This window comes from Haematobia irritans, chromosome 4, assembly GCF_050003625.1.
Source record: "Haematobia irritans isolate KBUSLIRL chromosome 4, ASM5000362v1, whole genome shotgun sequence".
In the NCBI taxonomy this organism is placed as follows: Eukaryota; Metazoa; Arthropoda; class Insecta; order Diptera; family Muscidae; genus Haematobia; species Haematobia irritans.
In genome coordinates this window covers 139832797-139857766 of record NC_134400.1, presented here as the reverse complement: position 1 = coordinate 139857766, position 24970 = coordinate 139832797, and positions in this window count along the sequence as shown.

Genomic DNA, 24970 nt, shown 5'->3' with positions numbered 1-24970 from the left:
TTGCCCATATCTCCTTAAATATGCGTCCTAGAGCGAAAAGGATTTAATTCGTGACCACCCCCAAAAAATTGAAAAATCCACCCAAAACCTAAAAAAATTGAAATTTTTATATGAAAAACTTCTTTTGCCCATATCTCCTTAAATATGCGTCCTAGAGCGAAAAGGAATTTAATTAGTGACCACCCCCAACAATTTGAAAAATCCACCCAAAACCTAAAAAAATTGAAATTTTTATATGAAAAACTTCTTTTGCCCATATCTCCTAAACTAAGCGTCCTAGAGCGAAAAGGACTTTAATTCGTGACCACCCCCAAAAAATTGAAAAATCCACCCAAAACCTAAAAAAATTGAAATTTTTATATGAAAAACTTCTTTTGCCTATATCTCCTTAAATATGCGTCCTAGAGCGAAAAGGACTTTAATTCGTGACCACCCCCAAAAAATTTAAAAATCCACCGAAAACCTAAAAAAATTGAAATTTTTATATGAAAAACTTCTTTTGCCCATATCTCCTTAAATATGCGTCCTAGAGCGAAAAGGACTTTAAGTCGTGACCACCCCCAAAAAATTGAAAAATCCACCCAAAACCTAAAAAAATTGAAATTTTTATATGAACAACTTCTTTTGCCCATATCTCCTTAAATATGCGTCCTAGAGCGAAAAGGACTTTAATTCGTGACCACCCCCAAAAAATTGAAAAATCCACCCAAAACCTAAAAAAATTGAAATTTTTATATGAAAAACTTCTTTTGCCCATATCTCCTAAACTAAGCGTCATAGAGCGAAAAGGACTTTAATTCGTGACCACCCCCAAAAAATTGAAAAATCCACCCAACACCTAAAAAAATTGAAATTTTTATATGAAAAACTTCTTTTGCCCATATCTCCTAAACTAAGCGTCCTAGAGCGAAAAGGAATTTAATTCGTGACCACCCCCAAAAAATTGAAAAATCCACCCAAAACCTAAAAAAATTGAAATTTTTATATGAAAAACTTCTTTTGCCCATATCTCCTAAACTAAGCGTCCTAGAGCGAAAAGAACTTTAATTCGTGACCACCCCCAAAAAATTGAAAAATCCACCCAAAACCTAAAAAAATTGAAATTTTTATATGAAAAACTTCTTTTGCCCATATCTCCTAAACTAAGCGTCCTAGAGCGAAAAGGACTTTAATTCGAGACCACCCCCAAAAAATTGAAAAATCCACCCAAAACCTAAACAAATTGAAATTTTTATATGAAAAACTTCTTTTGCCCATATCTCCTTAAATATGCGTCCTAGAGCGAAAAGGACTTTAATTCGTGACCACCCTCAAAAAATTGAAAAATCCACCCAAAACCTAAAAAAGTTGAAATTTTTATATGAAAAACTTCTTTTGCCCATATCTCCTTAAATATGCGTCCTAGAGCGAAAAGGACTTTAATTCGAGACCACCCCCAAAAACATTGAAAAATCCACCCAAAACCTAAAAAAATTGAAATTTTTATATGAAAAACTTCTTTTGCCCATATCTCCTTAAATATGCGTCCTAGAGCGAAAAGGACTTTAATTCGTGACCATCCCCAAAAAATTGAAAAATCCACCCAAAACCTAAAAAAATTTAAATTTTTATATGAAAAACTGCTTTTGTCCATATCTCCTAAAATAAGCGTCCTAGAGCGAAAAGAACTTTAATTCGTGACCACCCCCAAAAAATTGAAAAATCCACCCAAAACCTAAAAAAATTGAAATTTTTATATGAAAAACTTCTTTTGCCCATATCTCCTAAACTAAGCGTCCTAGAGCGAAAAGGACTTTAATTCGTGACCACCACAAAAAAAATGAAAAATCCACCCAAAACCTAAAAAATTGAAATTTTTATATGAAAAACTTCTTTTGCCCATATCTCCTAAACTAAGCGTCCTAGAGCGAAAAGGACTTTAATTCGTGACCACCCCCAAAAAATTGAAAAATCCACCCAAAACCTAAAAAAATTGAAATTTTTATATGAAAAACTTCTTTTGCCCATATCTCCTTAAATATGCGTCCTAGAGCGAAAAGGACTTTAATTCGTGACCATCCCCAAAAAATTGAAAAATCCACCCAAAACCTAAAAAAATTGAAATTTTTATATGAAAAACTTCTTTTGTCCATATCTCCTAAAATAAGCGTCCTAGAGCGAAAAGAACTTTAATTCGTGACCACCCCCAAAAAATTGAAAAATCCACCCAAAACCTAAAAAAATTGAAATTTTTATATGAAAAACTTCTTTTGCTCATATCTCCTAAAATAAGCGTCCTAGAGCGAAAAGAACTTTAATTCGTGACCACCCCCAAAAAATTGAAAAATCCACCCAAAACCTAAAAAAATTGAAATTTTTATATGAAAAACTTCTTTTGCCCATATCTCCTAAACTAAGCGTCCTAGAGCGAAAAGGACTTTAATTCGTGACCACTCCCAAAAAAATTGAAAAATCCACCCAAAACCTAAAAAAATTGAAATTTTTATATGAAAAACTTCTTTTGCCCATATCTCCTTAAATATACGTCCTAGAGCGAAAAGGACTTTAATTCGTGACCACCCCCCAAAAAATTGAAAAATCCACCCAAAACCTAAAAAAATTGCAATTTTTATATGAAAAACTTCTTTTGCCCATATCTCCTTAAATATGCGTCCTAGAGCGAAAAGGACTTTAATTCGTGACCACCCCCAAAAAATTAAAAATCCACCCAAAACCTAAAAAAATGGCAATTTTTATATGAAAAAATTCTTTTGCCCATATCTCCTAAAATAAGCGTCCTAGAGCGAAAAGGACTTTAATTCGAGACCACCCCCAAAAACATAAAAAAAATCAATCCAAAACCTAAAAAAATGAAATTTTTATATGAAAATCTTCTTTTGCCCATATCTCCTAATCTACGCGTCCTAGAGCGAAAAGGACTTTAATTCGTGACCACCACCAAAAAAATTGAAAAATCCCCCCAAAACCTAAAAAAATTGAAATTTTTATATGAAAAACTTCTTTTGCCCATATCTACTAAAATAAGCGTCCTAGAGCGAAAAGGACTTTAATTCGAGATCACCCCCAAAAACATTGAAAAATCCACCCAAAACCTAAAAAAATTGAAATTTTTATATGAAAAACTTCTTTTGCCCATATCTCCCAAACTAAGCGTACTAGAGCGAAAAAGACTTTAATTCGTGACCACCACAAAAAAATTGAAAAATCCACCCAAAACCTAAAAAAATGAAATTTTTATATGAAAAACTTCTTTTGCCCATATCTCCTAAAATAAGCGTCCTAGAGCGAAAAGGACTTTAATTCGTGACCACCCCCAAAAAATTGGAAAATCCACCCAAAACCTAAAAAAAATGAAATTTTTATATGAAAAACTTCTTTTGCCCATATCTCCTAAACTAAGCGTCCTAGAGCGAAAAGGACTTTAATTCGTGACCACCCCCAAAAAATTGAAAAATCCACCCAAAACCTAAAAGAATTTAAAGTTTATATGAAAAACTTCTTTTGTCCATATCTCCTAAAAAAAGCGTCCTAGAGCGAAAAGGACTTTAATTCGTGACCACCCCCAAAAAATTGAAAAATCCACCCAAAATCTAAAAAAATTGAAATTTTTATATGAAAAACTTCTTTTGCCCATATCTCCTAAACTAAGCGTCCTAGAGCGAAAAGGACTTTAATTCGTGACCACCCCCAAAAAATTTAAAAATCCACCGAAAACCTAAAAAAATTGAAATTTTTATATGAAAAACTTCTTTTGCCCATATCTCCTTAAATATGCGTCCTAGAGCGAAAAGGACTTTAATTCGTGACCACCCCCAAAAAATTGAAAAATCCACCCAAAACCTAAAAAAATTGAAATTTTTATATGAAAAACTTCGTTTGCCCATATCTCCTTAAATATGCGTCCTAGAGCGAAAAGGACTTTAATTCGTGACCACCCCCAAAAAATTGAAAAATCCACCCAAAACCTAAAAAAATTGAAATTTTTATATGAAAAACTTCTTTTGCCCATATCTCCTAAACTAAGCGTCCTAGAGCGAAAAGAACTTTAATTCGTGACCACCCCCAAAAAATTGAAAAATCCACCCAAAATTAAAAAAAATTGAAATTTTTATATGAAAAACTTCTTTTGCCCATATCTCCTTAAATATGCGTCCTAGAGCGAAAAGGATTTAATTCGTGACCACCCCCAAAAAATTGAAAAATCCACCCAAAACCTAAAAAAATTGCAATTTTTATATGAAAAACTTCTTTTGCCCATATCTCCTTAAATATGCGTCCTAGAGCGAAAAGGAATTTAATTAGTGACCACCCCCAAAAATTTGAAAAATCCACCCAAAACCTAAAAAAATTGAAATTTTTATATGAAAAACTTCTTTTGCCCATATCTCCTAAACTAAGCGTCCTAGAGCGAAAAGGACTTTAATTCGTGACCACCCCCAAAAAATTGAAAAATCCACCCAAAACCTAAAAAAAATGAAATTTTTATATGAAAAACTTCTTTTGCCCATATCTCCTTAAATATGCGTCCTAGAGCGAAAAGGATTTAATTCGTGACCACCCCCAAAAAATTGAAAAATCCACCCAAAACCTAAAAAAATTGAAATTTTTATATGAAAAACTTCTTTTGCCCATATCTCCTTAAATATGCGTCCTAGAGCGAAAAGGAATTTAATTAGTGACCACCCCCAACAATTTGAAAAATCCACCCAAAACCTAAAAAAATTGAAATTTTTATATGAAAAACTTCTTTTGCCCATATCTCCTAAACTAAGCGTCCTAGAGCGAAAAGGACTTTAATTCGTGACCACCCCCAAAAAATTGAAAAATCCACCCAAAACCTAAAAAAATTGAAATTTTTATATGAAAAACTTCTTTTGCCTATATCTCCTTAAATATGCGTCCTAGAGCGAAAAGGACTTTAATTCGTGACCACCCCCAAAAAATTTAAAAATCCACCGAAAACCTAAAAAAATTGAAATTTTTATATGAAAAACTTCTTTTGCCCATATCTCCTTAAATATGCGTCCTAGAGCGAAAAGGACTTTAAGTCGTGACCACCCCCAAAAAATTGAAAAATCCACCCAAAACCTAAAAAAATTGAAATTTTTATATGAACAACTTCTTTTGCCCATATCTCCTTAAATATGCGTCCTAGAGCGAAAAGGACTTTAATTCGTGACCACCCCCAACAAATTGAAAAATCCACCCAAAACCTAAAAAAATTGAAATTTTTATATGAAAAACTTCTTTTGCCCATATCTCCTAAACTAAGCGTCATAGAGCGAAAAGGACTTTAATTCGTGACCACCCCCAAAAAATTGAAAAATCCACCCAACACCTAAAAAAATTGAAATTTTTATATGAAAAACTTCTTTTGCCCATATCTCCTAAACTAAGCGTCCTAGAGCGAAAAGGAATTTAATTCGTGACCACCCCCAAAAAATTGAAAAATCCACCCAAAACCTAAAAAAATTGAAATTTTTATATGAAAAACTTCTTTTGCCCATATCTCCTAAACAAAGCGTCCTAGAGCGAAAAGGACTTTAATTCGAGACCACCCCCAAAAAATTGAAAAATCCACCCAAAACCTAAACAAATTGAAATTTTTATATGAAAAACTTCTTTTGCCCATATCTCCTTAAATATGCGTCCTAGAGCGAAAAGGACTTTAATTCGTGACCACCCCCAAAAAATTGAAAAATCCACCCAAAACCTAAAAAAGTTGAAATTTTTATATGAAAAACTTCTTTTGCCCATATCTCCTTAAATATGCGTCCTAGAGCGAAAAGGACTTTAATTCGAGACCACCCCCAAAAACATTGAAAAATCCACCCAAAACCTAAAAAAATTGAAATTTTTATATGAAAAACTTCTTTTGCCCATATCTCCTTAAATATGCGTCCTAGAGCGAAAAGGACTTTAATTCGTGACCATCCCCAAAAAATTGAAAAATCCACCCAAAACCTAAAAAAATTGAAATTTTTATATGAAAAACTGCTTTTGTCCATATCTCCTAAAATAAGCGTCCTAGAGCGAAAAGAACTTTAATTCGTGACCACCCCCAAAAAATTGAAAAATCCACCCAAAACCTAAAAAAATTGAAATTTTTATATGAAAAACTTCTTTTGCCCATATCTCCTAAACTAAGCGTCCTAGAGCGAAAAGGACTTTAATTCGTGACCACCACAAAAAAAATGAAAAATCCACCCAAAACCTAAAAAATTGAAATTTTTATATGAAAAACTTCTTTTGCCCATATCTCCTAAACTAAGCGTCCTAGAGCGAAAAGGACTTTAATTCGTGACCACCCCCAAAAAATTGAAAAATCCACCCAAAACCTAAAAAAATTGAAATTTTTATATGAAAAACTTCTTTTGCCCATATCTCCTTAAATATGCGTCCTAGAGCGAAAAGGACTTTAATTCGTGACCATCCCCAAAAAATTGAAAAATCCACCCAAAACCTAAAAAAATTGAAATTTTTATATGAAAAACTTCTTTTGTCCATATCTCCTAAAATAAGCGTCCTAGAGCGAAAAGAACTTTAATTCGTGACCACCCCCAAAAAATTGAAAAATCCACCCAAAACCTAAAAAAATTGAAATTTTTATATGAAAAACTTCTTTTGCTCATATCTCCTAAAATAAGCGTCCTAGAGCGAAAAGAACTTTAATTCGTGACCACCCCCAAAAAATTGAAAAATCCACCCAAAACCTAAAAAAATTGAAATTTTTATATGAAAAACTTCTTTTGCCCATATCTCCTAAACTAAGCGTCCTAGAGCGAAAAGGACTTTAATTCGTGACCACTCCCAAAAAAATTGAAAAATCCACCCAAAACCTAAAAAAATTGAAATTTTTATATGAAAAACTTCTTTTGCCCATATCTCCTTAAATATACGTCCTAGAGCGAAAAGGACTTTAATTCGTGACCACCCCCCAAAAAATTGAAAAATCCACCCAAAACCTAAAAAAATTGCAATTTTTATATGAAAAACTTCTTTTGCCCATATCTCCTTAAATATGCGTCCTAGAGCGAAAAGGACTTTAATTCGTGACCACCCCCAAAAAATTAAAAATCCACCCAAAACCTAAAAAATGGCAATTTTTATATGAAAAAATTCTTTTGCCCATATCTCCTAAAATAAGCGTCCTAGAGCGAAAAGGACTTTAATTCGAGACCACCCCCAAAAACATAAAAAAAATCAATCCAAAACCTAAAAAAATGAAATTTTTATATGAAAATCTTCTTTTGCCCATATCTCCTAATCTACGCGTCCTAGAGCGAAAAGGACTTTAATTCGTGACCACCACCAAAAAAATTGAAAAATCCCCCCAAAACCTAAAAAAATTGAAATTTTTATATGAAAAACTTCTTTTGCCCATATCTACTAAAATAAGCGTCCTAGAGCGAAAAGGACTTTAATTCGAGATCACCCCCAAAAACATTGAAAAATCCACCCAAAACCTAAAAAAATTGAAATTTTTATATGAAAAACTTCTTTTGCCCATATCTCCCAAACTAAGCGTACTAGAGCGAAAAAGACTTTAATTCGTGACCACCACAAAAAAATTGAAAAATCCACCCAAAACCTAAAAAAATGAAATTTTTATATGAAAAACTTCTTTTGCCCATATCTCCTAAAATAAGCGTCCTAGAGCGAAAAGGACTTTAATTCGTGACCACCCCCAAAAAATTGGAAAATCCACCCAAAACCTAAAAAATTGAAATTTTTATATGAAAAACTTCTTTTGTCGATATCTCCTAAACTAAGCGTCCTAGAGCGAAAAGGACTTTAATTCGTGACCACCACAAACAAATTGAAAAATCCACCCAAAACCTAAAAAAATTGAAATTTTTATATGAAAAACTTCTTTTGCCCATATCTCCTAAAATAAGCGTCCTAGAGCGAAAAGGACTTTAATTCGTGACCACCCCCAAAAAATTGAAAAATCCACCCAAAACCTAAAAAAATTGAAATTTTTATATGAAAAACTTCTTTTGCCCATATCTCCTAAACTAAGCGTCCTAGAGCGAAAAGGACTTTAATTCGTGACCACCCCCAAAAAATTGAAAAATCCACCCAAAACCTAAAAAATTGAAATTTTGATATGAAAAACTTCTTTTGCCCATATCTCCTTAAATATACGTCCTAGAGCGAAAAGGACTTTAATTCGTGACCACCCCCAAAAAATTGAAAAATCCACCCAAAACCTAAAAAAATTGAAATTTTTATATGAAAAACTTCTTTTGCCCATATCTCCTAAACTAAGCGTCCTAGAGCGAAAAGGACTTTAATTCGTGACCACCCCCAAAAAATTGAAAAATCCACCCAAAACCTAAAAAATTGAAATTTTGATATGAAAAACTTCTTTTGCCCATATCTCCTTAAATATACGTCCTAGAGCGAAAAGGAATTTAATTCGTGACCACCCCCAAAAAAATTGAAAAATCCACCCAAAACCTAAAAAAATTAAAATTTTTATATGAAAAATTTCTTTTGCCGATATCTCCTAAACTAAGCGTCCTAGAGCGAAAAGGACTTTAATTCGTGACCACCACCAAAAAAATTGAAAAATCCACCCAAAACCTAAAAAAATTAAATTTTTATATGAAAAACTTCTTTTGCCCATATCTCCTAAAATAAGCGTCCTAGAGCGAAAAGGACTTTAATTCGTGACCACCCCCAAAAAATTGAAAAATCCACCCAAAACCTAAAAAAATTGAAATTTTTATATAAAAACTTCTTTTGCCCATATCTCCTAAACTAAGCGTCCTAGAGCGAAAAGGACTTTAATTCGTGACCACCCCCAAAAAATTGAAAAATCCACCCAAAACCTAAAAAAATTAAATTTTTATATGAAAAACTTCTTTTGCCCATATCTCCTAAAATAAGCGTCCTAGAGCGAAAAGGACTTTAATTCGTGACCACCCCCAAAAAATTGAAAAATCCACCCAAAACCTAAACAAATTGAAATTTTTATATGAAAAACTTCTTTTGCCCATATCTCCTTAAATATGCGTCCTAGAGCGAAAAGGACTTTAATTCGTGACCACCCCCAAAAAATTGAAAAATCCACCCAAAACCTAAAAAAATTGAAATTTTTATATGAAAAACTTCTTTTGCCCATATCTCCTAAACTAAGCGTCCTAGAGCGAAAAGGACTTTAATTCGTGACCACCACCAAAAAAATTGAAAAATCCACCCAAAACCTAAAAAATTTGAAATTTTTGTATGAAAAACTTCTTTTGCCCATATCTCCTAAACTAAGCGTCCTAGAGCGAAAAGGACTTTAATTCGTGACCACCCCCAAAAAATTGAAAAATCCACCCAAAACCTAAAAAAATTGAAATTTTTATATGAAAAACTTCTTTTGCCCATATCTCCTTAAATATGCGTCCTAGAGCGAAAAGGACTTTAATTCGTGACCACCCCCAAAAAATTGAAAAATCCACCCAAAGCCTAAAAAAACTTAAATTTTTATATGAAAAACTTCTTTTGCCCATATCTCCTAAACTAAGCGTCCTAGAGCGAAAAGGACTTTAATTCGTGACCACCACAAAAAAAAATTGAAAAATCCACCCAAAACCTAAAAAAAAAGAAATTTTTATATGAAAAACTTCTTTTGCCCATATCTCCTAAAATAAGCGTCCTAGAGCGAAAAGGACTTTAATTCGTGACCACCCCCAAAAAATTGAAAAATCCACCCAAAACCTAAAAAAATTGAAATTTTTATATGAAAAACTTCTTTTGCCCATATCTCCTTAAATATGCGTCCTAGAGCGAAAAGGACTTTAATTCGTGACCACCCCCAAAAAATTGAAAAATCCACCCAAAACCTAAAAAAATTAAATTTTTATATGAACAACTTCTTTTGCCCATATCTCCTAAAATAAGCGTCCTAGAGCGAAAAGGACTTTAATTCGTGACCACCCCCAAAAAATTGAAAAATCCACCCAAAACCTAAACAAATTGAAATTTTTATATGAAAAACTTCTTTTGCCCATATCTCCTTAAATATGCGTCCTAGAGCGAAAAGGACTTTAATTCGTGACCACCCCCAAAAAATTGAAAAATCCACCCAAAACCTAAAAATATTGAAATTTTTATATGAAAAACTTCTTTTGCCCATATCTATTAAACTAAGCGTCCTAGAGCGAAAAGAACTTTAATTCGTGACCACCCCCAAAAAAATTGAAAAATCCACCCAAAACCTAAAAAATTGAAATTTTGATATGAAAAACTTCTTTTGCCCATATCTCCTTAAATATACGTCCTAGAGCGAAAAGGAATTTAATTCGTGACCACCCCCAAAAAAATTGAAAAATCCACCCAAAACCTAAAAAAAAGCAATTTTTATATGAAAAACTTCTTTTGCCGATATCTCCTAAACTAAGCGTCCTAGAGCGAAAAGGACTTTAATTCGTGACCACCCCCAAAAAATTAAAAATCCACCCAAAACCTAAAAAAATTGAAATTTTTATATGAAAATCTTCTTTTGCCCATATCTCCTAATCTAAGCGTCCTAGAGCGAAAAGGACTTTAATTCGTGACCACCACCAAAAAAATTGAAAAATCCACCCAAAACCTAAAAAAATTGAAATTTTTATATGAAAAACTTCTTTTGCCCATATCTCCTAAACTAAGCGTCCTAGAGCGAAAAGGACTTTAATTCGTGACCACCCCCAAAAAATTGAAAAATCCACCCAAAACCTAAAAAAATTAAATTTTTATATGAAAAACTTCTTTTGCCCATATCTCCTAAAATAAGCGTCCTAGAGCGAAAAGGACTTTAATTCGTGACCACCCCCAAAAAATTGGAAAATCCACCCAAAACCTAAAAAAAATGAAATTTTTATATGAAAAACTTCTTTTGCCCATATCTCCTAAACTAAGCGTCCTAGAGCGAAAAGGACTTTAATTCGTGACCACCCCCAAAAAATTGAAAAATCCACCCAAAACCTAAAAGAATTTAAAGTTTATATGAAAAACTTCTTTTGTCCATATCTCCTAAAAAAAGCGTCCTAGAGCGAAAAGGACTTTAATTCGTGACCACCCCCAAAAAATTGAAAAATCCACCCAAAATCTAAAAAAATTGAAATTTTTATATGAAAAACTTCTTTTGCCCATATCTCCTAAACTAAGCGTCCTAGAGCGAAAAGGACTTTAATTCGAGACCACCCCCAAAAACATTGAAAAATCTACCCAAAACCTAAAAAAATTGAAATTTTTATATGAACAACTTCTTTTGCCCATATCTCCTAAACTAAGCGTCCTAGAGCGAAAAGGACTTTAATTCGTGATCACCACAAAAAAAAATGAAAAATCCACCCAAAACCTAAAAAATTGAAATTTTTATATGAAAAACTTCTTTTGCCCATATCTCCTAAAATAAGCGTCCTAGAGCGAAAAGGACTTTAATTCGTGACCACCCCCAAAAAATTGAAAAATCCACCCAAAACCTAAAAAAATTGAAATTTTTATATGAAAAACTTCTTTTGCCGATATCTCCTAAACTAAGCGTCCTAGAGCGAAAAGGACTTTAATTCGTGACCACTCCCAAAAAAATTGAAAAATCCACCCAAAACCTAAAAAAATTGAAATTTTTATATGAAAAACTTCTTTTGCCCATATCTCCTTAAATATACGTCCTAGAGCGAAAAGGACTTTAATTCGTGACCACCCCCAAAAAAATTGAAAAATCCACCCAAAACCTAAAAAAATTGCAATTTTTATATGAAAAACTTCTTTTGCCCATATCTCCTTAAATATGCGTCCTAGAGCGAAAAGGACTTTAATTCGTGACCACCCCCAAAAAATTAAAAATCCACCCAAAACCTAAAAAAATGGCAATTTTTATATGAAAAAATTCTTTTGCCCATATCTCCTAAAATAAGCGTCCTAGAGCGAAAAGGACTTTAATTCGAGACCACCCCCAAAAACATAAAAAAATCAACCCAAAACCTAAAAAAATGAAATTTTTATATGAAAATCTTCTTTTGCCCATATCTCCTAATCTACGCGTCCTAGAGCGAAAAGGACTTTAATTCGTGACCACCACCAAAAAAATTGAAAAATCCCCCCAAAACCTAAAAAAATTGATATTTTTATATGAAAAACTTCTTTTGCCCATATCTCCTAAAATAAGCGTCCTAGAGCGAAAAGGACTTTAATTCGAGATCACCCCCAAAAACATTGAAAAATCCACCCAAAACCTAAAAAAATTGAAATTTTTATATGAAAAACTTCTTTTGCCCATATCTCCCAAACTAAGCGTACTAGAGCGAAAAAGACTTTAATTCGTGACCACCACAAAAAAATTGAAAAATCCACCCAAAACCTAAAAAAATTGAAATTTTTATATGAAAAACTTCTTTTGCCCATATCTCCTTAAATATGCGTCCTAGAGCGAAAAGGACTTTAATTCGTGACCACCCCCAAAAAATTGAAAAATCCACCCAAAACCTAAAAAAATTGCAATTTTATATGAAAAACTTCTTTTGCCCATATCTCCAAAACTAAGCGTCCTAAGCAAAAAGGACTTTAATTCGTGACCACCACCAAAAAAAATGAAAAATCCACCCAAAACCTAAAAAAAATTGAAATTTTTATATGAAAAACTTCTTTTGCCCATATCTCCCAAACTAAGCGTACTAGAGCGAAAAAGACTTTAATTCGTGACCACCACAAAAAAATTGAAAAATCCACCCAAAACCTAAAAAAATTGAAATTTTTATATGAAAAACTTCTTTTGCCCATATCTCCTTAAATATGCGTCCTAGAGCGAAAAGGACTTTAATTCGTGACCACCCCCAAAAAATTGAAAAATCCACCCAAAACCTAAAAAAATTAAATTTTTATATGAAAAACTTCTTTTGCCCATATCTCCTAAAATAAGCGTCCTAGAGCGAAAAGGACTTTAATTCGTGACCACCCCCAAATAATTGGAAAATCCACCCAAAACCTAAAAAAATTGAAATTTTTATATGAAAAACTTCTTTTGCCCATATCTCCTAAACTAAGCGTCCTAGAGCGAAAAGGACTTTAATTCGTGACCACCCCCAAAAAATTGAAAAATCCACCCAAAACCTAAAAGAATTGAAAGTTTATATGAAAAACTTCTTTTGTCCATATCTCCTAAAAAAAGCGTCCTAGAGCGAAAAGGACTTTAATTCGTGACCACCCCCAAAAAATTGAAAAATCCACCCAAAATCTAAAAAAATTTAAATTTTTATATGAAAAACTTCTTTTGCCCATATCTCCTAAACTAAGCGTCCTAGAGCGAAAAGGACTTTAATTCGAGACCACCCCCAAAAACATTGAAAAATCTACCCAAAACCTAAAAAAATTGAAATTTTTATATGAACAACTTCTTTTGCCCATATCTCCTAAACTAAGCGTCCTAGAGCGAAAAGGACTTTAATTCGTGACCACCACAAAAAAAAAAATGAAAAATCCACCCAAAACCTAAAAAAATGAAATTTTTATATGAAAAACTTCTTTTGCCCATATCTCCTAAAATAAGCGTCCTAGAGCGAAAAGGACTTTAATTCGTGACCACCCCCAAAAAATTGAAAAATCCACCCAAAATCTAAAAAAATTGAAATTTTTATATGAAAAACTTCCTTTGCCCATATCTCCTTAAATATGCGTCCTAGAGCGAAAAGGACTTTAATTCGTGACCACCCCCAAAAAATTCAAAAATCCACCCAAAACCTAAAAAAATTGAAATTTTTACATGAAAAACTTCTTTTGCCCATATCTCCTAAACTAAGCGTCCTAGAGCGAAAAGGACTTTAATTCGTGACCACCACCAAAAAAATTGAAAAATCCACCCAAAACCTAAAAAATTGAAATTTTTATATGAAAAACTTCTTTTGCCCATATCTCCTAAAATAAGCGTCCTAGAGCGAAAAGGACTTTAATTCGTGACCACCACCAAAAAATTAAAAAATCCACCCAAAATCTAAAAAAATTGAAATTTTTATATGAAAAACTTCTTTTGCCCATATCTCCTTAAATATGCGTCCTAGAGCGAAGAGGACTTTAATTCGTGACCACCCCCAAAAAATTGAAAAATCCACCCAAAACCTAAAAAAATTGCAATTTTTATATGAAAAACTTCTTTTGCCCATATCTCCTTAAATATGCGTCCTAGAGCGAAAGGACTTTAATTCGTGACCACCCCCAAATAATTGAAAAATCCACCCAAAACCTAAAAAAATTGAAATGTTTATATGAAAAACTTCGTTTGCCCATATCTCCTAATCTAAGCGTCCTAGAGCGAAAAGGACTTTAATTCGTGACCACCACCAACAAAATTGAAAAATCCACCCAAAACCTAAAAAAATTTAAATTTTTATATGACAAACTTCTTTTGCCCATATCTCCTTAAATATGCGTCCTAGAGCGAAAAGGACTTTAATTCGTGACCACCCCCAAAAAATTGAAAAATCAACCCAAAACCTAAAAAAATTGCAATTTTATATGAAAAACTTCTTTTGCCCATATCTCCAAAACTAAGCGTCCTAAGCGAAAAGGACTTTAATTCGTGACCACCACCAAAAAAATTGAAAAATCCACCCAAAACCTAAAAAAATTGCAATTTTTATATGGCAAACTTCTTTTGCCCATATCTCCTTAAATATGCGTCCTAGAGCGAAAAGGACTTTAATTCGTGACCACCCCCAAAAAATTGAAAAATCCACCCAAAACCTAAAAAAAATTTAAATTTTTATATGAAAAACTCCTTTTACCCATATCTCCTTAAATATGCGTCCTAGAGCGAAAATGACTTTAATTCGTGACCACCCCCAAAAAATCCACCCAAAACCTAAAACAATTGAAATTTTTATATGAAAAACTTCTTTTGCCCATATCTCCTTAAAAAAAATGAAATTTTTATATGAAAAACTTCTTTTGCCCATATCTCCTTAAATATGCGTCCTAGAGCGAAAAGGACTTTAATTCGTGACCACCCCCAAAAAAATTGAAAAATCCACCCAAAACCTAAAAAAATTGAAATTTTTATATGAAAAACTTCTTTTGCCCATATCTCCTTAAATATGCGTCCTAGAGCGAAAAGGACTTTAATTCGTGACCACCCCCAAAAAATTTAAAAATCCACCCAAAACCTAAATAAAATTAAATTTTTATATGAAAAACTTCTTTTGCCCATATCTCCTAAACTAAGCGTCCTAGAGCGAAAAGGACTTTAATTCGTGACCACCCCCAAAAAATTGAAAAATCCACCCAAAACCTAAAAGAATTGAAAGTTTATATGAAAAACTTCTTTTGCCCATATCTCCTAAAAAAAGCGTCCTAGAGCGAAAAGGACTTTAATTCGTGACCACCCCCAAAAAATTGAAAAATCCACCCAAAATCTAAAAAAATTGAAATTTTTATATGAAAAACTTCTTTTGCCCATATCTCCTTAAATATGTGTCCTAGAGCGAAAAGGACTTTAATTCGTCACCACCCCCAAAAAATTGAAAAATCCACCCAAAACCTAAAAAAATTTAAATTTTTATATGAAAAACTTCTTTTGCCCATATCTCCTAAACTAAGCGTCCTAGAGCGAAAAGGACTTTAATTCGTGACCACCCCCAAAAAATTGAAAAATCCACCCAAAACCTAAAAAAAATTAAATTTTTATATGACAAACTTCTTTTGCCCATATCTCCTTAAATATGCGTCCTAGAGCGAAAAGGACTTTAATTCGTGACCACCCCCAAAAAATTGAAAAATCAACCCAAAACCTAAAAAAAAATTAAATTTTTATATGACAAACTTCTTTTGCCCATATCTCCTTAAATATGCGTCCTAGAGCGAAAAGGACTTTAATTCGTGACCACCCCCAAAAAATTGAAAAATCAACCCAAAACCTAAAAAAATTGCAATTTTATATGAAAAACTTCTTTTGCCCATATCTCCAAAACTAAGCGTCCTAAGCGAAAAGGACTTTAATTCGTGACCACCACCAAAAAAATTGAAAAATCCACCCAAAACCTAAAAAAATTGAAATTTTTATATGAAAAACTTCTTTTGCCCATATCTCCTAAAATAAGCGTCCTAGAGCGAAAAGGACTTTAATTCGTGACCATCCCCAAAAAATTGAAAAATCCACCCAAAATCTAAAAAAATTGAAATTTTTATATGAAAAACTTCCTTTGCCCATATCTCCTTAAATATGCGTCCTAGAGCGAAAAGGACTTTAATTCGTGACCACCCCCAAAAAATTGAAAAATCCACCCAAAACCTAAAAAATCGCAATTTTTATATGAAAAACTTCTTTTGCCCATATCTCCTTAAATATGCGTCCTAGAGCGAAAAGGACTTTAATTCGTGACAACCCCCAAAAAATTCAAAAATCCACCCAAAACCTAAAAAAATTGAAATTTTTACATGAAAAACTTCTTTTGCCCATATCTCCTAAACTAAGCGTCCTAGAGCGAAAAGGACTTTAATTCGTGACCACCACCAAAAAAATTGAAAAATCCACCCAAAACCTAAAAAATTGAAATTTTTATATGAAAAACTTCTTTTGCCCATATCTCCTAAAATAAGCGTCCTAGAGCGAAAAGGACTTTAATTCGTGACCACCCCCAAAAAATTAAAAAATCCACCCAAAATCTAAAAAAATTGAAATTTTTATATGAAAAACTGCCTTTTCCCATATCTCCTTAAATATGCGTCCTAGAGCGAAAAGGACTTTAATTCGTGACCACCCCCAAAAAATTGAAAAATTCACCCAAAACCTAAAAAAATTGCAATTTTTATATGAAAAACTTCTTTTGCCCATATCTCCTTAAATATGCGTCCTAGAGCGAAAAGGACTTTAATTCGTGACCACCCCCCAAAAAATTGAAAAATCCACCCAAAACAAAAAAAAAATTGAAATTTTTATATGAAAAACTTATTTTGCCCATATCTCCTAAACTAAGCGTCCTAGAGCGAAAAGGACTTTAATTCGTGACCACCCCCAAATAATTGAAAAATCCACCCAAAACCTAAAAAAATTGAAATTTTTATATGAAAAACTTCGTTTGCCCATATCTCCTAATCTAAGCGTCCTAGAGCGAAAAGGACTTTTATTCGTGACCACCACCAACAAAATTGAAAAATCCACCCAAAACCTAAAAAAATTGAAATTTTTATATGAAAAACTTCTTTTGCCCATATCTCCTAAAATAAGCGCCCTAGAGCGAAAAGGACTTTAATTCGTGACCACCCCCAAAAAATTTAAAAATCCACCCAAAACCTAAAAAAAATTAAATTTTTATATGAAAAACTTCTTTTGCCCATATCTCCTAAACTAAGCGTCCTAGAGCGAAAAGGACTTTAATTCGTGACCACCCCCAAAAAATTAAAAAATCCACCCAAAACCTAAAAGAATTGAAAGTTTATATGAAAAACTTCTTTTGCCCATATCTCCTAAACTAAGCGTCCTAGAGCGAAAAGGACTTTAATTCGTGACCACCCCCAAAAAATTGAAAAATCCACCCAAAATCTAAAAAAATTTAAATTTTTATATGAAAAACTTCTTTTGCCCATATCTCCTTAAATATGTGTCCTAGAGCGAAAAGGACTTTAATTCGTGGCCACCCCCAAAAAATTGAAAAATCCACCCAAAACCTAAAAAAATTGAAATTTTTATAAATATGAAAAACTTCTTTTGCCCATATCTCCTAAACTAAGCGTCCTAGAGCGAAAAGGACTTTAATTCGTGACCACCCCCAAAAAATTGAAAAATCCACCCAAAACCTAAAAAAATTTAAATTTTTATATGACAAACTTCTTTTGCCCATATCTCCTTAAATATGCGTCCTAGAGCGAAAAGGACTTTAATTCGTGACCACCCCCAAAAAATTGAAAAATCAACCCAAAACCTAAAAAAATTGCAATTTTATATGAAAAACTTCTTTTGCCCATATCTCCAAAACCAAGCGTCCTAGAGCGAAAAGGACTTTAATTCGTGACCACCACCAAAAAAATTGAAAAATCCACCCAAAACCTAAAAAAATTGAAATTTTTATATGAAAAACTTCTTTTGCCCATATCTCCTAAAATAAGCGTCCTAGAGCGAAAAGGACTTTAATTCGTGACCACCCCCAAAAAATTTAAAAATCCACCCAAAATCTAAAAAAATTGAAATTTTTATATGAAAAACTTCCTTTGCCCATATCTCCTTAAATATGCGTCCTAGAGCGAAAAGGACTTTAATTCGTGACCACCCCCAAAAAATTGAAAAATCCACCCAAAACCTAAAAAAAAATTGAAATTTTTATATGAAAAACTTCTTTTGCCCATATCTCCTTAACTATGCGTCCTAGAGCGAAAAGGACTTTAATTCGTGACAACCCCCAAAAAATTCAAAAATCCACCCAAAACCTAAAAAAATTGAAATTTTTACATGAAAAACTTCTTTTGCCCATATCTCCTAAACTAAGCGTCCTAGAGCGAAAAGGACTTTAATTCGTGACCACCACCAAAAAAATTGAAAAATCCACCCAAAACCTAAAAAATTGAAATTTTTATATGAAAAACTTCTTTTGCCCATATCTCCTAAAATAAGCGTCCTAGAGCGAAAAGGACTTTAATTCGTGACCACCCCCAAAAAATTAAAAAATCCACCCAAAATCTAAAAAAATTGAAATTTTTATATGAAAAACTTCCTTTGCCCATATCTCCTTAAATATGCGTCCTAGAGCGAAAAGGACTTTAATTCGTGACCACCCCCAAAAAATTGAAAAATCCACCCAAAACCTAAAAAAATTGCAATTTTTATATGAAAAACTTCTTTTGCCCATATCTCCTTAAATATGCGTCCTAGAGCGAAAAGGACTTTAATTCGTGACCACCCCCCAAAAAATTGAAAAATCCACCCAAAACAAAAAAAAAATTGAAATTTTTATATGAAAAACTTCTTTTGCCCATATCTCCTAAACTAAGCGTCCTAGAGCGAAAAGGACTTTAATTCGTGACCACCCCCAAATAATTGAAAAATCCACCCAAAACCTAAAAAAATTGAAATTTTTATATGAAAAACTTCTTTTGCCCATATCTCCTAAACTAAGCGTCCTAGAGCGAAAAGGACTTTAATTCGTGACCACCCCCAAAAAATTGAAAAATCCACCCAAAACCTAAAAAAATTGAAATTTTTATATGAAAAACTTCTTTTGCCCATATCTCCTTAAATATGCGTCCTAGAGCGAAAAGGACTTTAATTCGTGACCACCCCCAAAAAATTGAAAAATCCACCCAAAACCTAAAAAAATGAAATTTTTATATGAAAAACTTATTTTGCCCATATCTCCTTAAATATGCGTCCTAGAGCGAAAAGGACTTTAATTCGTGACCACCCCAAAAAAATTGAAAAATCCACCCAAAACCTAAAAAAATTGAAATTTTTATATGAAAAACTTCTTTTGCCCATATCTCCTTAAATATGCGTCCTAGAGCGAAAAGGACTTTAATTCGTGACCACCCCCAAAAAATTGAAAAATCCACCCAAAACCTAAAAAAATTGAAATTTTTATATGAAAAACTTCTTTTGCCCATATCTCCTAAACTAAGCGTCCTAGAGCGAAAAGGACTTTAATTCGTGACCACCCCCAAAAAATTGAAAAATCCACCCAAAATCTAAAAAAAATTGCAATTTTTATATGAAAAACTTCTTTTGCCCATATCTCCTTAAATATGCGTCCTAGAGCGAAAAGGACTTTAATTCGTGACCACCCCCCAAATAATTGAAAAATCCACCCAAAACCTAAAAAAATTGAAATTTTTATATGAAAAACTTCTTTTGCCCATATCTCCTAAACTAAGCGTCCTAGAGCGAAAAGGACTTTAATTCGTGACCACCCCCAAAAAATTGAAAAATCCACCCAAAACCTAAAAAAATTGCGTCCTAGAGCGAAAATGACTTTAATTCGTGACCACCCCCAAAAAATTGAAAAATCCACCCAAAACCTAAAAAAATTGAAATTTTTATATGAAAAACTTCGTTTGCCCATATCTCCTAATCTAAGCGTCCTAGAGCGAAAAGGACTTTAATTCGTGACCACCCCTAAAAAATTTAAAAATCCACCCAAAACATAAAAAAATTGAAATTTTTATATGAAAAACTTCGTTTGCCCATATCTCCTAATCTAAGCGTCCTAGAGCGAAAAGGACTTTAATTCGTGACCACCACCAAAAAAATTGAAAAATCCACCCAAAACCTAAAAAAATTGAAATTTTTATATGAAAAACTTCTTTTGCCCATATCTCCTAAAATAAGCGTCCTAGAGCGAAAAGGACTTTAATTCGTAACCACCCCCAAAAAATTGAAAAATCCACCCAAAATCTAAAAAAATTGAAATTTTTATATGAAAAACTTCCTTTGCCCATATCTCCTTAAATATGCGTCCTAGAGCGAATAGGACTTTAATTCGTGACCACCCCCAAAAAATTGAAAAATCCACCCAAAACCTAAAAAAATTGAAATTTTTATATGAAAAACTTCGTTTGCCCATATCTCCTAATCTAAGCGTCCTAGAGCGAAAAGGACTTTAATTCGTGACCACCCCCAAAAAATTTAAAAATCCACCCAAAACCTAAAAAAATTGAAATTTTTATATGAAAAACTTCTTTTGCCCATATCTCCTAAACAAAGCGTCCTAGAGCGAAAAGGACTTTAATTCGTGACCACCCCCAAAAAATTGAAAAATCCACCCAAAACCTAAAAAAATGAAATTTTTATATGAAAAACTTCTTTTGCCCATATCTCCTAAACTAAGCGTCCTAGAGCGAAAAGGACTTTAATTCGTGACCACCCCCAAAAAATTGAAAAATCCACCCAAAACCTAAAAAAATTGAAATTTGTATATGAAAAACTTCTTTTGCCCATATCTCCTTAAATATGAGTCCTAGAGCGAAAAGGACTTTAATTCGTGACCACCCCCAAAAAATTGAAAAATCCACCCAAAACCTAAAAAAATTGAAATTTTTATATGAAAAACTTCTTTTGCCCATATCTCCTTAAATATGCGTCCTAGAGCGAAAAGGACTTTAATTCGTGACCACCCCCAAAAAATTCAAAAATCCACCCAAAACCTAAAAAAATTGAAATTTTTATATGAAACACTTCTTTTGCCCATATTTCCTAAACTAAGCGTCCTAGAGCGAAAAGGACTTTAATTCGTGACCACCACCAAAAAAATTGAAAAATCCACCCAAAACCTAAAAAAATTGAAATTTTTATATGAAAAACTTCTTTTGCCCATATCTCCTAAAATAAGCGTCCTAGAGCGAAAAGGACTTTAATTCGTGACCACCCCCAAAAAATTGCAAAATCCACCCAAAATCTAAAAAAATTGAAATTTTTATATGAAAAACTTCCTTTGCCCATATCTCCTTAAATAGCGTCCTAGAGCGAATAGGACTTTAATTCGTGACCACCCCCAAAAAATTGAAAAATCCACCCAAAACCTAAAAAAATTGAAATTTTTATATGAAAAACTTCTTTTGCCCATATCTCCTAAACTAAGCGTCCTAGAGCGAAAAGGACTTTAATTCGTGACCACCCCCAAAAAATTGAAAAATCCACCCAAAACCTAAAAAAATTGAAATTTTTATATGAAAAACTTCTTTTGCCCATATCTCCTGAAATATGCGTCCTAGAGCGAAAAGGACTTTAATTCGTGACCACCCCCAAAAAATTTAAAAATCCACCCAAAACCTAAAAAAAATTGAAATTTTTATATGAAAAACTTCTTTTGCCCATATCTCCTAAACTAAGCGTCCTAGAGCGAAAAGGACTTTAATTCGTGACCACCCCCAAAAAATTGAAAAATCCACCCAAAACCTAAAAAAATTGAAATTTTTATATGAAAAACTTCTTTTGCCCATATCTCCTTAAATATGCGTCCTAGAGCGAAAAGGACTTTAATTCGTGACCACCCCCAAAAAATTTAAAAATCCACCCAAAACCTAAAAAAAATTGAAATTTTTATATGAAAAACTTCTTTTGCCCATATCTCCTAAACTAAGCGTCCTAGAGCGAAAAGGACTTTAATTCGTGACCACCCCCAAAAAATTGAAAAATCCACCCAAAACCTAAAAAAATTGAAATTTTTATATGAAAAACTTCTTTTGCCCATATCTCCTTAAATATGCGTCCTAGAGCGAAAAGGACTTTAATTCGTGACCACCCCCAAAAAATTGAAAAATCCACCCAAAACCTAAAAAAATTGAAATTTTTATATGAAAAACTTCTTTTGCCCATATCTCCTAAACTAAGCGTCCTTGAGCGAAAAGGACTTTAATTCGTGACCACCCCCAAAAAATTGAAAAATCCACCCAAAACCTAAAAAAATTGAAATTTTTATATGAAAAACTTCTTTTGCCCATATCTCCTAAACTAATCGTCCTAGAGCGAAAAGGACTTTAATTCGTGACCACCCCCAAAAAATTCAAATATCCAACCAAAACCTAAAAAAATTGAAATTTTTATATGAAAAACTTATTTTGCCCATATCTCCTAAACTAAGCGTCCTAGAGCGAAAAGGACTTTAATTCGTGACCACCACCAAAAAAATTGAAAAATCCACCGAAAACCTAAAAAAATTGAAACTTTTATATGAAAAACTTCTTTTGCCCATATCTCCTAAAATAAGCGTCCTAGAGCGAAAAGGACTTTAATTCGTGACCACCCCCAAAAAATTGAAAAATCCACCCAAAACCTAAAAAAATTGAAATTTTTATATGAAAAACTTCTTTTGCCCATATCTCCTTAAATATGCGTCCTAGAGCGAAAAGGACTTTAATTCGTGACCAACCCCAAAAAATTGAAAAATCCACCCAAAACCTAAAAAAATTGAAATTTCTATATGAAAAACTTCTTTTGCCCATATCTCCTTAAATATGCGTCCTAGAGCGAAAAGACCTTTAATTCGTGACCACCCCCAAAAAATTGAAAAATCCACCCAAAACCTAAAAAAATTGAAATGTTTATATGAAAAACTTCTTTTGCCCATATCTCCTTAAATATGCGTCCTAGAGCGAAAAGGACTTTAATCCGTGACCACCCCCAAAAAATTGAAAAATTCACCCAAAACCTAAGAAAATTGAAATTTTTATATGAAAAACTTCTTTTGCCCATATCTCCTAAACTAAGCGTCCTAGAGCGAAAAGGACTTTAATTCGTGACCACCCCCAAAAAATTGAAAAATCCACCCAAAACCTAAAAAAATTGAAATTTTTATATGAAAAATTTCTTTTGCCCATATCTCCTTAAATATGCGTCCTAGAGCGAAAAGGACTTTAATTCGTGATAATTCGTTTAATTCGTGACCCCCAAAAAATTGAAAAATCCACCCAAAACCTAAAAAAATTGAAATTTTTATATGAAAAACTTCTTTTGCCCATATATCCTAAACTAAGCGTCCTAGAGCGAAAAGGACTTTAATTCGTGACCACCACCAAAAAAATTGAAAAATCCACCCAAATCCTAAAAAAATTGAAATTTTTATATGAAAAACTTCTTTTGCCCATATCTCCTAAAATAAGCGTCCTAGAGCGAAAAGGACTTTAATTCGTGACCACCCCCAAAAAATTGAAAAATCCACCCAAAACCTAAAAAAATTGAAATTTTTATATGAAAAACTTCTTTTGCCCATATCTCCTTAAATATGCGTCCTAGAGCGAAAAGGACTTTAATTCGTGACCACCCCCAAAAAAATTTGAAAAATCCACCCAAAACCTAAAAAAATTGCAATTTTTATATGAAAAACTTCTTTTGCCCATATCTCCTTAAATATGCGTCCTAGAGCGAAAAGGACTTTAATTCGTGACCACCACCAAAAAAATTGAAAAATCCACCCAAATCCTAAAAAAATTGAAATTTTTATATGAAAAACTTCTTTTGCCCATATCTCCTAAAATAAGCGTCCTAGAGCGAAAAGGACTTTAATTCGTGACCACCCCCAAAAAATTGAAAAATCCACCCAAAACCTAAAAAAATTGAAATTTTTATATGAAAAACTTCTTTTGCCCATATCTCCTAAACTAAGCGTCCTAGAGCCAAAAGGACTTTAATTCGTGACCACCCCCAAAAAATTGAAAAATCCACCCAAAACCTAAAAAAATTGCAATTTTATATGAAAAACTTCTTTTGCCCATATCTCCTTAAATATGCGTCCTAGAGCGAAAAGGACTTTAATTCGTGACCACCCCCAAAAAATTGAAAAATCCACCCAAAACCTAAAAAAATTGCAATTTTATATGAAAAACTTCTTTTGCCCATATCTCCTTAAATATGCGTCCTAGAGCGAAAAGGACTTTAATTCGTGACCACCCCCAAAAAATTGAAAAATCCACCCAAAACCTAAAAAAATTGAAATTTTTATATGAAAAACTTCTTTTGCCCATATCTCCTAAACTAAGCGTCCTTGAGCGAAAAGGACTTTAATTCGTGACCACCCCAGAAAATTTAAAAATCCACCCAAAACCTAAAAAAATTGAAATTTTTATATGAAAAACTTCTTTTGCCCATATCTCCTAAACTAAGCGTCCTAGAGCGAAAAGGACTTTAATTCGTGACCACCCCCAAAAAATTCAAATATCCAACCAAAACCTAAAAAAATTGAAATTTTTATATGAAAAACTTATTTTGCCCATATCTCCTAAACTAAGCGTCCTAGAGCGAAAAGGACTTTAATTCGTGACCACCACCAAAAAAATTGAAAAATCCACCCAAAACCTAAAAAATTGAAACTTTTATATGAAAAACTTCTTTTGCCCATATCTCCTAAAATAAGCGTCCTAGAGCGAAAAGGACTTTAATTCGTGACCACCCCCAAAAAATTGAAAAATCCACCCAAAACCTAAAAAAATTGAAATTTTTATATGAAAAACTTCTTTTGCCCATATCTCCTTAAATATGCGTCCTAGAGCGAAAAGGACTTTAATTCGTGACCAACCCCAAAAA